The sequence below is a fragment of the Sciurus carolinensis genome, unplaced genomic scaffold (assembly GCF_902686445.1).
Source record: "Sciurus carolinensis unplaced genomic scaffold, mSciCar1.2, whole genome shotgun sequence".
Classification (NCBI taxonomy): Eukaryota; Metazoa; Chordata; class Mammalia; order Rodentia; family Sciuridae; genus Sciurus; species Sciurus carolinensis.
In genome coordinates, this window is record NW_025920123.1 from 3270333 (window position 1) to 3286677 (window position 16345).

A 16345-nucleotide genomic window follows, 5' to 3' on the forward strand; every position below is an offset into this window, starting at 1 on the left:
GATTCCGAGGTCCTTAATCCATTTTGAGTTTAGTATCATACATGGTGAGAGATATGGGTTTAGTTTCATTCTGTTTCATATAGATTTCCAATTCTCCCAGCACCATTTGTTGAAGAGTCTATCTTTCCTCCATTGCATATTTTTGGCCCCTTTGTCTAGTATGAGAAAATTGTATTTATTTGGGTTTGTGTCCGTGTCCTCTATTCTGTACCATTGATCTACCTTTCTATATTGGTACCAATACCATGCCGTTTTTGTTACTATTGCTGTGTAGTAGAGTTGAAGATCTGGTATTGCTATACCTCCTGCTTCACTCTTTCTGCCAAGGATTGCTTTAGCTATTCTGGGTTTTTTATTCTTCCAGATGAATTTCATAATTGCTTGCTCTATTTCTGTAAGGTACATCATTGGGATTTTAATTGGAATTGCATTGAATCTGTATAGCACTTTTGGTAGTATAGCCATTTTGACAATATTAATTCTTCTATCCAAGAACATGGGAGATCTTTCCATCTTCTAAGGTTTTCTTGAATTTCTTTCTTTAGTGTTCTGTAGTTCTCATTGTAGAGGTCTTTCACCTCTTCTGTGAGATTGATTCCCAAGTATTTTATTTTTTTTGATGCTATCGTGAATGGGGTAGATTTTCTAATTTCTCCTTCTGAAGATTCATCACTTATGTATAAAAATGCCTTATATTTATGTGCATTGATCTTATATCCCGCTACTTTACTGAATTCACTTATGAGTTCTAAAAGTTTTCTGTTGGAATTTCCTGGTTCCTCTAAGTATATAATCATATCATGAGCAAATAGGGATAGTTTGAGTTCTTCATTTCCTATTCGTATCCCTTTAATTTCTTTGGTCTATCTAATTGCTCTAGCTAGAGTTTCAAGGATGATATTGAATAGAAGTGGTGAAAGAGGGCATCCCTGCCTTCTTCCAGTTTTTAGGGGGAATGCTTTCAGTTTTTCACGATTTAGAATGATATTAGCCATGGGCTTAGCATAGATGGCCATTACAATGTTAAGGAATGTTCCCAGTATCCCTATTTTTTCTAGTGTTTTGAGCATGAAGGGGTGCTGTATTTTATCAAATGCTTTTTCTGCATCTATTGAAATAATCATGTGATTCTTGACTTTAAGTCTATTGATATGGTGAATGACATTTATTGATTTCCTGATGTTGAACCAACCTTGCATCCCTGGGATGAAACCCACTTGATCATGGTGCACTATCTTTTTAATATGTTTTTGTATGCGATTTGCTAAAATTTTGTTTAGAATTTTTGCGATGATGTTCATTAAGGATATTCGTCTGAAATTTACTTTCCTGTATGTGTCTCTGTCTGGTTTAGGTATCAGGGTAATATTGGCTTCAAAGAATGAGTTTGGGAGGGTTCCCTCCTCTTATATTTTATGGAATACATTGAGAAGTATTGGAATGAGCTCTTCTTTAAAGGTTTTGTAGAACTCGGCTGAGAACCCATCTGGTCCTGGACTTTTCTTTGTTGGTAGACTTTTGATGACTTCTTCTATTTCATTACTTGAAATTCATCTATTTAAATTGTGTATGTCCTCCTCGTTCAGTTTAGGCAATTCATATGTCTCTAGAAACCTGTTGATGTCTTCGAAATTTTCTATTTTGTTGGAGTATAGATTTTCAAAATAGCTTCTAATTATGTTTTGTATTTCAGTCGTGTCTGTTGTGATATTTCCTTGTTCATTCCGAATTTTAGTGATTTGGGTTTTCTCTCGTCTTCTCTTTGTTAGTGTGGCTAAAGGTTTCTCAATTTTGTTTATTTTTTCAAAGAATCAACTTTTTGTTTTGTCAATTTTTTGTATTGTTTCTTTTGTTTCAATTTCCTTGATTTCAGCTCTGAGTTTAACTATTTTCTGTCTTCTACTACTTTTGGTTTCGGTCTGTTCTTCTTTTTCTAGGGCTTTGAGCCGTAGTGTTAGGTCGTTTATTTGTTGCGTTTTACTTCTTTTATTAAATGCGCTCCATGAAATAAATTTTCCTCTAATTTTCACAGTGTCCCAGAGATTTTGATATGATGTTTCTTTGTTCTCATTTACGTCTAAGAATTTTTTAATTTCCTTCCTAATATCTTCTGTTATCCATTCATCATATAATAGCATATTTTTCAATCTCCAGGTGTTGGAGTAGTTTCTGTTCTTTACTCTTTCATTTATTTCTAACTTCAATCCATTATGATCTGCTAAAATACAAGGTAATGTCTCTATCTTCTTGTATTTGCTAACATTAGCTTTGTGGCATAATATATGGTCTATTTTAGAGAAGGATTCATGTGCTGCTGAGAAGAAAGTGTATTCGCTCTTGGTTGGATGGTATATTCTATAAATGTCTGTTAAGTCTAAATTATTGATTGTGTTATTGAGGTCTATGGTATCTTTGTTCACTTTTTGTTTGGAATATCTGTCCAGTGGTGAGAGAGGCGTGTTAAAATCACCTAGTATTATTGTGTTATGGTCTATTTGGTTTCTAAAATTGAGAAGGATTTGTTTGAAATACATGGATGAGCCACTGTTTGGGGCATAGATGTTTATGATTGTTATGTCTTGCTGATTTGTACTTCCCTTAAGCAGTATGAAATGTCCTTCTTTATCCCTTCTCACTAACTTTGGCTTGAAGTCCACATTATCTGAAATGAGGATGGATACTCCAGCTTTTTTGCTGAGTCCCTGTGCATGGTATGTTTTTCCCCATCCTTTCACCTTTAGTCTATGGGTATCTCTTTCTATGAGGTGAGTCTCTTGCAAGCAACATATTTTTGGATCTTTCTTTTTAATCCAATCTGCCAGTCCATGTCTTTTGATTGATGAATTCAGGCCATTAACAATCAGGGTTATTATTGAGATATGATTTGTATTCCTAGTCATTTAGTTCATTTTTAAAATTTTATTTATTTATTTATTTTTTTGACACAACTTGGTTCCTCCTTTATTTGACAGTTCCTTTAGGATAATTCCTCCCTTTGCTGATTTGCTTCTTTGTGTTTTATCTCTTCCTCATGGGATATTTTGCTGAGAATGTTCTGTAATGCTGGCTTTCTTTTTGTAAATACTTTTAGCTTTTGTTTATCATGGAATGATTTTATTTCATCGTCAAATTTGAAGGTAAGTTTTGTTGGGTATAAGATTCTTGGTTGACATCCATTTTCTTTCAGGGCTTGAAAAATGTTGTTCCAGGTCCTTCTAGCTTTTAAGGTCTGGATTGAAAAATCTGCTGATATCCTTATAGGTTTCCCCCTGAATGTAATTAGGTTCTTTTCTCTCACAGCCTTTAAAATTCTGTCTCTATATTGTAAGTTAGGTATTTTCATTATAATGTGCCTTGGTGTGGGTCTGTTGTAATTTTGTGTATTTGGAGTCCTATAAGCCTCTTGAACTTGATTTTCCATTTCATTCTTCAAATTTGGGAAATTTTCTGATATTATTTTATTGAATAGTTTGTTCATTCCTTTGGTTTGTTTCTCTAAGCCTTCCTCAATCCCAATAATTCTTAAATTTGGCCTTTTCATGATATCCCAAAATTCTTGGAGGTTCTGTTCATGATTTCTTACCATCTTCTCTGTTCAACTTTGTTTTCAAGGTTAAATATTTTGTCTTCGATATCTGATGTTCTGTCTTCCAGGTGTTCTATCCTATTGGTTATGCTTTCTATGCAGTTCTTAATTTGGTTTATCGTTTCCTTCATTTCAATGATTTCCGTTTGGTTTTTTTTCAATATCTCTAACTCTTTATTGAAATGATCTTTTGCTTCCTGTATTTGCTCTGTTAACTGTCGATTGGTGCGATCATTCAATGCCTGCATTTGCTCTTTCATCTCATCATTCAATGCCTGCCTTTGCTCTTTCATTTCATCGTTTGCTTCCCTGATCATTTTAATTATGTACATTCTGAACTCCCTTTCTGTCATTTCTTCTGCCATGCTGTCCCTGGATTTTATTGATGTACCATCTGGATTTGTTTGGGGCATTTTCTTCCCTTGTTTTCTCATATTGTTCAGGAATCAGTGGGTCATTAAGATATTGCAGATATCCTCTATTGACTTATAATGTCCCTGAAGATTGCTAGTATATCCCCTCTTATCCTTCAGTAGCCTGAAATCTTGGAGGAAGTTGATAATGTGATGATCCACAAGGAAGCTGCCTCTCTAGGGGTGGTGACCCTTAGGTGGGGTATATTCCCTGATAGTGGGCAGAGGTGCCTCCACTTACTGACCAATGGTCATCCAAAGTGGAACTAGGCTGCGGACTGAGGCAAGTCCTGTTTGTGCCTGTGTCTCTAGTTTTACCATCCTTGTGGGAAAACCTCACCCGGCGGGGAAGACTCACCTGGTGGGGAGGTGTCGCTGGTCAGTTCCCCTCCTCAATCTACAAGTACTGCCTGGGCTGGGATGCCTTCTTCTGCAACATTCCCAGGGCCCAGACCTACCACTTGTGTCTGGGAGCCTCACCCTTCGTAGACGATTCTCTTTAGGTTGCCTCTCCTCAGAGAATCTGCCCGCAGTCCTGGAAACTTCATTCTGCCCCTAAGCGTGTCTCTGTGGGGCTCTTCCACCATGAAGTTGCCTAAGTCCTGGGATCCTGCTCTGCACCTAATCACCTGGCTATGCGGCCCCTCCTCTGAGTCGCCACGTGGAACCCCATACAGTTGCTCCGAGTCCCAGAGACCCGCCACACACCTCTTCCTCTGGACAACCGCCTGGTGTTCTGATGCAGTCACTAGGAGTCCAAGCAACTCACTTTGTGTCTCCTCCTCCCGCCAACCCATAGCCCTAAGCAGTCACTCCAAGTCCAAGTGACCCGCCCTGTTCCTCCTCCTCCTCGGGGTAGCCCCCTGGGTGTTCAGGAGCGGTCTCTCCGAGACCAAGTGACCCATCGCGCTCCTCCAGGCAGCCACCAGTGTTTAGGAGCAGTCACTTTGAGTCCAAACAACTCACCACTCACCTCCTCCTCTGAGCAGCCACCCGGAGCTCTGATGCAGTCACTCCTAGACCATGCGACCCGCCACATTCCTCCTCTTCTTCCGGGCAGCCCCCCAGTGTTCAGAAGCGGTTGCTCTGAGTCCAAACAGCTTGCCGCGCAGCTCCTCCTCAGGCAGCCGCCCAGAGCCCCAGTGGTTACTCCGAGTCCAAGCGCTGTGCTGAGCAGACACCTCTACTATGTTCCCTGTTGTCCATGTTTACCGCTCCAGCGGGGGGAGGAGTGTCTCACCGGGCAACTCTACTTCACAAAGTTCCCTGCGTTCTGGGGGTACCACCCCATCTGGGATGCCTCCCCAATGGGAGAGACTCACCCGGCGCCTTTGAGTTGGTCCCAAGTCTCTCATTATCTCCTCTTTTGAATCTTGAGTCCTGGAGCAACATGAAATGCAGTCACCCTCTAGTCCGCCATCTTGAAATCTCTCAACCATTAGGTTTTTATCAAATCCTATGAATAGTATACACAACTTAGGGTTTAGCATATAGTAAGTACTCAGCAATGTTTGGATCTTCCAATTTTAAAATTGTCCGAGATTTATTCCCTCAATAGACCCATGGACACCATACTGTTAGTTAATTCAAAATGTTTTAAATATCTACCTAAAGCCAGGCATGGTGGCACATGCCTATAATCCCAGTGGCTGCAGAGTCTGCGGTGGGAGAACCACAAGTTCAAAGTCAGCCTCAGCAACTAGTGAGGTCCTAAGCAACTTAGCAAGACTCTGTCTCAAAATACAAAAATGAGATAACTGTAAGGCTGGGGATGTGACTCAGTGGCTAAGAACCCCTGGACTCGATCCCTGATATAAAAAATAAAATAAAATAATCTACCTAAAGCTTGGCATTAGGAAATCTAAATATGTCTTCTGCCCGTGATAATTTACACTTTAGGGCAGACAAAAGACAAATGATTTCTAAAACAAATGATTTATAAAGTGGGAGCAACTGAGGCAAGGCAAAAATTAATGCCAATTGTGCAGAGTTTATGAGTAGGAAATCTATGTACATAAAACCATCTGTGAAAATGTTACAGGAAGGTTGGGACTCAATAAGAGTCTTAAAGAATGGCTAGGATTCAGATAGATTTAGAGGATAGAGTTAAGAAGACAGCGTCTCCTTCCAGGTGGAAGTAGCAGGATTGGAACACTGTTAGGAGAAAACTGTGGAGAGTAGAGAAGGGAGGAGAGGAGAGGAAGGGAGGAGGGGAGGGGAGGGGAGGAGAAGAGAGGGTAAGGAGTCTGTTAAAGGAAGGGAAAAGCTTCAGGTACATTGTAAAAGGCCCTAGTGCTAGGCATATCCTGGTTTCAATTCAGAAATCATCATTTAAATCCTTGCATCTCAGTTTCCTTAGCTATAAAATGGGCATAATAGTGAGGATTAAATGATATCAAAAGCAGATAAAATGCTTAAGGTAAGTGTGACTACAGAAAGCACATTTTAATTATCACATACATTGCCTTCATAACAGGACAGCCAGGCAAATTTTTTTTTTGAATTTTGGCCAGTGGAATTAATCTTGCCTTTTAGGACTTCTCTGACAATGACCTTTGGTGTTTTCCCTTCCACACAGCTGCTTATACTCACTTCTCCTTTTGTGGACTGTGACTTAGCACATAAAATTTTCCCTTTTATCTCCCCATTTGCATACTGCTATTAGACATGGATTTGGTTAGACCTGCATCTGTTGAGACAGCTAGCCAGTAATAGAAGCTCCACAGGGACTGATGTGGTTTAGTTTCAGGAGTGAGTCTAACAAGTGTGGTCTAGGTCAGGAAGTTATTAGCTCCAGAGTCAGGGAATATATTCAGCTGTCATCACTTTTTAATTAAAAATAGCTTGGTGGCATGTACATCCCAACACTCCATTATAATAGTGCTTCCTATGAACTTTTTCCTCCTCCAAGATCTTTGGGGCCAGTCCAGAAACCAGAGCAACTTGATCTTTAGCAGGGAACAGGCACAGTTGTATCCGGGAACCAGCTTTGAACAGCTCATGAGCTAACTAACTCTCTACATGATCTCTTCCCACATCTACCTTCAGTAGTGGAGATTGGTGCGAATCTAGATGCCATGGAAATCTGCAATGCTACAGATCATGGTTTTATTTCCCTGGATATCACCATGTTTAGTATTGAACATCACATTCCTGGAAAAAAGGCAGGGTTAATTCCCACTTGGTAATTGGTGCAGGTAATTATCATGAGATAGGATTTTCCATACTCCAGATTTTGTTTCATTTCCATTAAATTAAATTGATTCATTTCATTGCTTGTTTAGAATGGAAACTTGAGAGGCAACATGGGATAATTTTAAAAGCCTATTCAGATTGACCTAAGTTAAAATTCCTCTATTTTAAATTACTTGTTCATGGCTTTGACCATGTTCACCTAATTGTTCTAAACCTCAGTTTTCTCATCTGTAAAATGGGAATAATAATAACACTGAAGACTTAAGGTCACTGTGAATATTCAATGATATCGTTCATGTAAAGCACCTAGCACTTAGTACCTAGCATGGAAACGATTAGGCAGTAAACATGGGGAACTTTATTAGTTGGTGTTTGTAATTCTGGTTGGAGAACATAATACAAATTTGATTGGGTGCCAACTAAATATATTCCAGAGTGCCACCATATTGGAAGGCCATCACTGCATCCACCTCTGCCTCCACCAGGAAGCTCGGGTTGGGTTGGGACCCCTGCCTCGGGCAGGAAGGTGCTCCACCCTGGTCCTGCAGACACTGGCCCACCTGCTTCACCCCGACCCTTCTCCTCACGACTGCTCCAGGTCCTGCTGCCAACCGACGTCATCCCAGAGCCGAGATTTAACACGGAAACCAGGTCGGGGGCCGCGGGGGCGGGGAGGAGGAGGAGGAGGAGGAGGAGAAAGACCTGATAGGCTCCGCGTCCCTCTTGGGTCCACGCGGCTCCTCAGCTGCAGCCATGACCTCGCTGACCCAGCTCAGCTTGGGCTTGGTGCAGCGGCGCACTGAGGACAAAGAGTGACGCCGCCGACAAGGAGCGGGCGGCGGGCGGCGGCTGCAGCATCAGCGAGGACGACGCTCGGAGCCGCCAAGATGAGCAGGACGACGACGACGAGGGCGACTCCAAGGAAACGCGGCTGACCCTAATGGAGGAGGTGTGCTTGCTGAGCCTCAAGGACCCAGAGGTGCGGGCGCGGCGGACAGGGCGGGCGCGAATGCGCGGGGGCCCGAACCCCAGGTGGGCTCCAGGTTGGCGCCGGCCTCGGTCGTGCACCTGCCGTCCTCACTCTGGAGCCCCGCGGCCAGGAGCGCCCAGCTTGCCCAGAGGAGTGTTGAGTTGGCGCTCCCCTGCGCCGCCCGGTTCTTTCCAGATCCTCCTCGCACACATTGCTTGGATTTTTCAGTCTTTTCATTTCGATGCCTGCATTTTGCATTTCTTCCTCGCTTTTTTTCTGTGTTTTCAGCCTATGTAGATACTAGGTTGCAATTCCACCCTGGAGATTGCCCAATAGACTGAACACCCAGGACCTCCAGCGACCCAAACTCTTGCGTTTTGCCAGTTTTAGAATCTGGAGGGGTCCACAGATCCGCTTGTCAGGGGATTTGTATTGTTTAGACAAATTAAGGTACACCATTTGGTGTTAGGAAAAAATTCGGAGGAAAAATTTATTTTTCCCATTAAATTTCAAAGTCAAAATTGTCATGAAATTTGGAAAACGACTTTCTAGGTGATCTTGATTCAGGGTTACACATCATTTTGGAATGACTGTATATCATCTGGATTATGTGGCTGTATGTTAATTGAATTAGCATTGAGAGGAAGGTTACAACTAGAGGCTTGTGAAATGAGATGTAAAAGTATTTTAACAAGAAAGGTGATCTGTAAGTCTGATGCACCAACAGGGGATGTTCTTCTTGATGAAGTTCTAAAGCATTTTAAGGAGACTCAGCTTCCAGAAACAGTTCAGAACTGGATTGAATTACTTACTACCAAGACATGGAATCCATTAAAATTGCATTATCAATTAATAATGTGTGGGAAAGATTAGCTAAAAACCTGGTGGAAAAGTGTGTACTGACAACAGAGAAACAGAACTTCCTATGTTTTGACATGACAACACATCCTCTCACCAAAAACAACATTAAGCAGTACCTCATCAAGAAGGTACAAGAAGTTGTTTTTGACAAATGGCTGAATGACCCTCACTGCAGGACAAGCTCTTGCTGGCTCTCATTTACTCAGCCCACACTTCGGATGTTCTGGAAAGCTCGTTTGCACCTCTTCTGGATGAGCAGTATGATTTAGCTACCAAGAGAGTGCAGTAGCTTCTTGACTTAGACCCAGAAGTGGAATGTCTGAATGCCAACACCAACAAAGTTCTGTAGGCAGTGGTGGCGGCATTCACGAAATAACTCTGTCAGAATGAAATGTTTCCTTTCTCTCATGTGAACCAGTAGTTTTTCTTCTATTGACTTCTGGTTTTCTGCAGTTTGTACTTTACCACACTATAATTGGCTTTTGTTTTATGAAATGTTGGGTGGCTTTTTCTGTTTTGTATGTATGAAGGATTCTGCTGGTACGAGAGGCCTTCCTCTTTGTTTTTAACAGATTTCACTGCCATATTGGCACTCCATCCCTGTTGCCATTCTCACTGTTATCTGTTTTGGGTTTCGGGTGTACTTGGTCTTTTAAAGTACTTCCAGTCACCTTCCATGCACAGTTTTTGAATTACCTCAACCTGAGTTTTCCCACATGTGCAGGTACATCTAGCATTCTGCCTATAGTTCAGACAGAAGTCACAACAAGGGCTTCAACTCACCAAAGGTAAATATCTGTATATATTAGGACATTTTATACATAGACCTCAGTTGAGATGTATACTTAGCAAAATTATTTTTAAATTGAAACAGCACAGTAAATACTTAATATAAAATGCCCCTTGGATTTTTGCTTCCCATGTAAATCTATTGTTTTATTACATGGTTATAATTTTAACTATTGAATCATAAAGGTCCAGTTATTTCACAAAGCCAGTTTGGGATGAGCTGCATTCCAGTTATGCTGTATATAGTTTGAATTATATATAAATTACTTCTGGCCACCCTGCCCCCATCTTAGTATTTTGCAAGATTTGATTAGTTGTACACCTGGTGCCCCTTACTTGGCTTTAGTCATTGTTATTTGATGGCAAAATAGACCTCTCATCATTGAAAGAGAGAAAAAAAAGTGTATCTGATTCGTGCTGGGTTTTTTTTTTTTTTTTTGAGCTCTGCCATTCATGGTACTCTTTGCCTATGCATCTCTTTTTGGATTTTTTCTTGGGGGGGTGGTCTTAACTGTTCTTATGATTTCTGTAGGGAAAAGGCTTGTGACCAGTACTAATCTTGAGTACAGTTTTTTCTGTCAACAAGTAAATTAATGTCTGCTCTGAAATTTCATTTATCTACATATACTTCCTTGGGGGGAAAAAAACACAAATGTCAGTCCTAACAGATGTTGCATGTAAATTGGTAGCAAGTAATGACTACAACTCAAATGATTAAGAATTTTGTAACACAAAGCTCTGCTGTTTTAATTTTTTATATACACTTATGATAATTAGCACATTGTAAGACTAGAAACCTTTGCTTGTAAAGTTTATTTTTACTGTTTCTTATCACTGTTTATCGTATCACCATTGGTTTCATAATATAAATACTATACATTGAAAAAATTAAATGTCAATTTTTTATTATTACAGTTGATGTTAATAGTGGGGCTTTCAGGTGTTTAGGAATTTCTTTGGTTAACCTTCATTGCAAAAGTACTAGATGGTGTATAACTGTAGAGTTGAATTTTAAGGGATTCCCTAATATTTATACTATCTTTTTATCTGAAATAATAAATAAACTATGATCTTGAAAGTGACTGAAAAAATATAAATAATATATTCCATCAGGCTTATAGTGAATGTAGATGTTTAATAAGGACATTATTGGACACACAGTTATCTGAGTCAAGAGAGAGCTAAACAGTGAAATGTGTTAATAGTGTGCCACAGCACTTAATTAAAATGGTTATTTTATTACTCTAGTAATTTTTTATTTAAAAATGTTCAAAACAAAGTAGCACAGTACCCACTCTCTTAAATTGACACAACACACAAATTATACATTCTGCATTTATGACAATATGCAAATAAGGCATCAGCATATCTGCAGATTCATTATCAAAAGTATTTATTCATTGCTTATTTTTCACAGGCCCACCAAAAGAAAATGATTTTTGATAATTACAGTTCCTTCACTTTTGGAGCTTATGGTATAAAAGGGATAATACTGAAATCTCTCTTCCAGGTAGGCAGAGAGGAAAGAGAAGGAGAAGGGGAGAGAGGATATTTTAAAGGTAGACTAGCATTTTTTAACCAAAAGTTAATTCATAGAAATTTTAACTTACTCACCTGTGTGACCAGATATAAAATCACTTAGATAACACAGCCTCTTCAGAATCTTAAACATGGGCGAAGAGACTCCAATTAAATTTTAGTTTTCTGTGATGAGTAATTTTAATTTTTAAAGTGCAATTTTTTTTTTCTAGAGTTAATAGGACTGACATGAGGGACCAGGGGCAAAGTTCACCCAACATTTGGCACTTTATTTATCCCTAGAGCTTTCTGGTAAGCTCTGAAATCCATGGTTCTCTGCTGGGCTCCTCTGAATTGTGACTCTTTACACTCTGCAGGTGAGTATCTGTAATCAAGCTGCATTAGAATCACCTGGAACTCTTGTTAAAATGCCAATTCCCAGGCCAAAGGCCAGCCTGCATGTCATGCTGAAGGACCTGGAAGTCTGCATTTTATCATGGGCCTTAGGTCATCATTCTCTGTCCCCAGTTACTTTGACTGCTGATCGCACCTGCTGAGCAAGCTTCCTGTCTTCTACCCCCTCATTACTTTTGCTGCTGCTTCTTTAGTACTGTCTCTATCCTGGCTACTCACATGGCCTCCTAGTTGTTCTCCTAGTTATCCTCTTTACTGTATTCAAAACCAACTGGAGCAAATTCAAATCTTACAATGTTGAATCTAGCACAAAGTCCAGCAGTAGCTCCTGGGATAACTTGATCTCTTTGCTAAGACAGATAAGGCCCTTGCCAGCCTTCGTCTCCTGCTCCATCCACTCACCTGTCCTTGGGCTGACACAGCCATGCTGAAGGCTTTTGCTGTTCTCTGAACTCTTTGCTGGGCCAAAGCTCCAGGCCTTTCCTCCTGTGGAAGCCTCTGGCTAGAAGGACTATCTCTCATCCCCTTTTGGTTGTCTGACAAACACACACTCCTCTTTAACACAGCAGCTCAAGAATGATGTGTTCTATTCTGACTTTCCTAGTCTAGTTCCTTCCTTTGTTCTCACTTCTCTTCCAATCTGTATTTTCTTCCATGTGCCACAATATTTATGAACAGGTTCATTTCTCCCTTCAAGTCCCAATTCATGTCCTATTTCTCTTGGCATCTCAAATAACATATTCATGTTTTCCCAAATAAGTGGATGAACTCATGAACTGAGTAACAGAGATCCAAGTAAATTTGCAGATCAGGAGTTGGGTGCATCGCCCTTCTTTTGGTGTTGTAGATCTCATCAGAAGGTCACAGACAAAATAAAACAGATTGGAGCTTTCCATATGCAAACTGACTCAACCCAGCTTTACCGATATATGCTAGAACTAGATGAAGTCCATAAAATATTCTTTCATGATATGGATATGACAGAAGGAGAATGAAATAAATGAAGCCAGTGTCTTTGTTATATAAACCTCTGAGTGAATTAGGGTAAATGAGCAATCTATATGGCAAATCCCACTGATCTTTCTTGAGAGTTATTTTACTTAATTAGTTGATTTAATTTCCAGAAAACTGAGTACTACTTATTTGCTAAAAATCCCTTCTCTTATCTAAACTTAATTTATTTCAATTAATTTCCCATCATTCCTTCTCTTTAACAGTGTACAGTGTTATTTGGGTATTTCACAGTTTTCTTATAAGGTTACAGTTCAGAGACCAAACATAAGAAGCCAAAGACTTCCAATTGCACCATCTGAAGCAATTTTAAGAATCAATGCTTGCCCTTACATGTTACTAAAGGGAATGTAAAATGGAACAGTTAATTTGGAAAAACAGTTTGACTGCTTCTTAAAAAGTTAAATGGAAACATAAAGTAAGAGTTTTTAATGCCACTCCTAGGAATCTACTCAAGAGAATTGAACATTTGCCCACTAAAAGACTTGTACATGAATGTTCATAGCAGCATTATTCATAATTGCCAAAGGGGGAAAACAACCTAAATGCCCATCAACTGATGAATGAACAAGCAAAATGGAGTATATAAATGCAATGAAATACTATTCAACAATAAAAGGAAGCAAAATAGTGATACATGCTGGAACGTAGATGAACCTCAAAATCATGTTAAAGGAAAAAAAGTCACTTAAAAAGAATGGCTTCTTTTCAAAATGAGTGCATATTGTTGTGTTCAATTTATATGGATTATCCAGAAAATACAAATTTATAGACATAGAAAGCAAATCAGTTGTTGTCCTGGAGTGGAAAGGGGCATACAGTGGGACAGAAGGAATTGATTGCAAACAAACTTGAGGAAATTTTGAGGGTGCTAGAAATGTTCTGAAACTAGGTCATGGTGATATTTACCAAGTTCTACAAATTTGCAAATAATCATTGAATTGATAGGCCACAGCATTTATTCACTTATGATACCTAAACACTGTGGTATGGAAATTATGCCTCAATGAAATTGTAAGAAATGGTTGAGGTTGACACTTGGTTACCATCATATTTTTATTTCAGTGATACTGTAGTTTCATAAACCTTTCCCAGGAAATGTTAAAAAAAAAAAGTCTTTAGGGATGCAGGCAGCAGCGGTGGGTGTGGTTGGCAAGGGCAGCGGGCCAGGACAGGAGCACAGCAGCGAACCCGACCAACCTCGCCAGCTCTGCCCATGGACCACAAGCGCGATGACCAGGTGGCGGCGTGGATGCATCAGGCCCAGCGAGGGCGAGATTGCGGATTCTTTTAAGTGGCATTTGAGCACTAAGACCTGAAGATGAGTGAACTTGAACAGTTGCTGCAGGAGGTGGAACAACTTAAAAACCAAATTAGAGATGCTTGAAAAGCATGTGCAGATGCAACTCACTCCCAGATCACAAATATTGACCCAGTGGGAAGAATCCAGATGCAAACCAGGAGAACACTGAGTGGGTGCCTGGCCAAGATCTATGTGATGCATTGCAGCACAGATTCCAGGTTTCTTGTCAGCACCTCACAGGATGGAAAGCTCATCATCTGGAATAGCTACACCACAAACAAGGTTCATGCCATCCCTCAGCGCTCTTCCTGGGTAATGACCTGTGCTTACACGACTTCTGGAAACGTGGTCTGTGGTGGCCTGTGGTGGCCTGTACAACATTTGCTTCATTTACAACCTGAAAACTCATGAAGGAAATATGCGCATGAGTTGTGAGCTGGTGGGACATACAGGTTACTTGTCCTGCTGCCTATTCTTGAATGACAATCAGATCATCACCAGTTCTGGAGACACCACGTGTGCTCTTTGGGACATCGAGACCTGTCAGCAGATGACCACATTTACTGGACACACTGGAGATGTCATGAGCCTGTCTCTTGCTCCTGACACCAGACTGTTCATCTCTGGTGCTTGTGATGCCTTGGCCAAGCTCTAGGATGTCCAGGAGGAGATGTGCAGACAGACCTTCACAGGCCATGAGTCAACATCAATGCCATTTGCTTCTTTCCAAATGACAATGCATTTGTCACCAACTGGAAAGATGCCACCTGCAGGCTGTTTGACCTCCATGCAGACCAGGAGCTCATGACCTACTTCCATGACATCATTTGCGGGATCACCTCTGTGTCCTTCTCCAAGAGTGGGTGCCTGCTGCTCACTGGGTATGATGACTTCAACTGCAATGTCTGGGATGCCCTCAAAGCAGACAGGGAAGGTGTCTTGGCTGGACATGACAACTGCATCAGCTGCCTGGGGGTGACTGATGATGGCATGGCTGTGGCAACAGGGTCCTGGGACAGCTTCCTAAAGATCTGGAACTAACACTAGAAGTGGACACCATGGAGACTGGAAGACCAACCGACCTTGAAGCGCTGCAGTGATAGCATATCCTATCCAACCACACTAATGTGGGCACCCACACTCCCCTCAGAACTTCAAAGGGCAACATCTTTTTCCTTCACCTATTGCTGAAACCAAGAGCACAATTCCCATTAAGATAAGGTCTCTGTGCTGTAAACTAAAACAAATTGTGCATTCCTTCCGGGGCCATTGTCTTTGTTTTCTTTTTTGTCTTGGATGAGTTTTAAAAGGAAATACTACCATAAACATGTTAACCAGAAGGTAAAAAAAAATAGTCTTTAATCACAGAATCTAGATTTTTAAGTTGATTTCTTTCCTTCTCCTCAAACCCCTAAGGCCCTCCACCTTTATACCAGTGGAGGCATATTCGGAATGTAAAAAACTTCCTTCCCCTTCAAACTAATTAAGTAAGCTCTGATGACATCAGCTATATTTGCAGCACTTGATTAAGGCCATGATACTAATTAAATTCTTGAATGATTAGAAATGCAAATTGACAGGCCTCCTTTAGCAACAGGCATTGCTGCCTGGCTCCAGAATAACAAGCCAAGGAAATGACCAGGCTCATCTTGAGTTTATCCTGAGTTTAGTGAGAAAATAATAACTACAAATGGCTAAAACTTACCTATTTACATGGGCCAAAATTTTCCTAGTAGAAGTAGCACCTTTCTAAGAGTGAGTTCATTGAGAATTGCTGTGAAAGGGTAGGATGACCCCTGAGCTTTAGGGCTGCACACAGCAGACTTCAGCTTATGCTTCTGTCACTTACCAGCCATATGATTGTTGGCTAATTTAATTTTATTTCTCCCAGCCTGCATATCTATAATATGGGATTTGATTCTCTATCTCAAAGGATTTAAGGGCTGATTAAATGAGATCCCTTATGTGTCATTGGGTCTTGCATTCAGGAGGTGTTTAATAAATGGAGTCCACTCAACACATATTAATAGTCTACTGTGAGAAATAGAAAGTCCAATGATCCTTTTGCAGAATACAGTGTTTAGCCTTATAGGTTAAGACTGAGATGTAAGAAAAGCAGTTGGAGAGGAGAACAGAATGGAAAACTAAAAGCAGATAACACCAGAGTGTGACAAATTCATGACCCCTTGATAAACAGGAGGTGAGGGGGAAGTACTGACCTGACCAGCAGAGAAAAACTACAAGACTCACTCAACCCATGAAGGACTTCTGGCCACAAGAGAGCA

At 40.5% G+C, this 16345-nt stretch overlaps 2 pseudogenes; both read left to right on the top strand.

Moving 5' to 3' along the window:
* The first annotated feature begins 7947 nt into the window (after window positions 1-7947).
* LOC124973832 (Golgi phosphoprotein 3-like) lies at window positions 7948-9401 on the top strand (annotated as a pseudogene).
* A 4677-nt stretch (window positions 9402-14078) lies between these two features.
* LOC124973853 (guanine nucleotide-binding protein G(I)/G(S)/G(T) subunit beta-1-like) lies at window positions 14079-15101 on the top strand (annotated as a pseudogene).
* Window positions 15102-16345: the final 1244 nt, after the last annotated feature.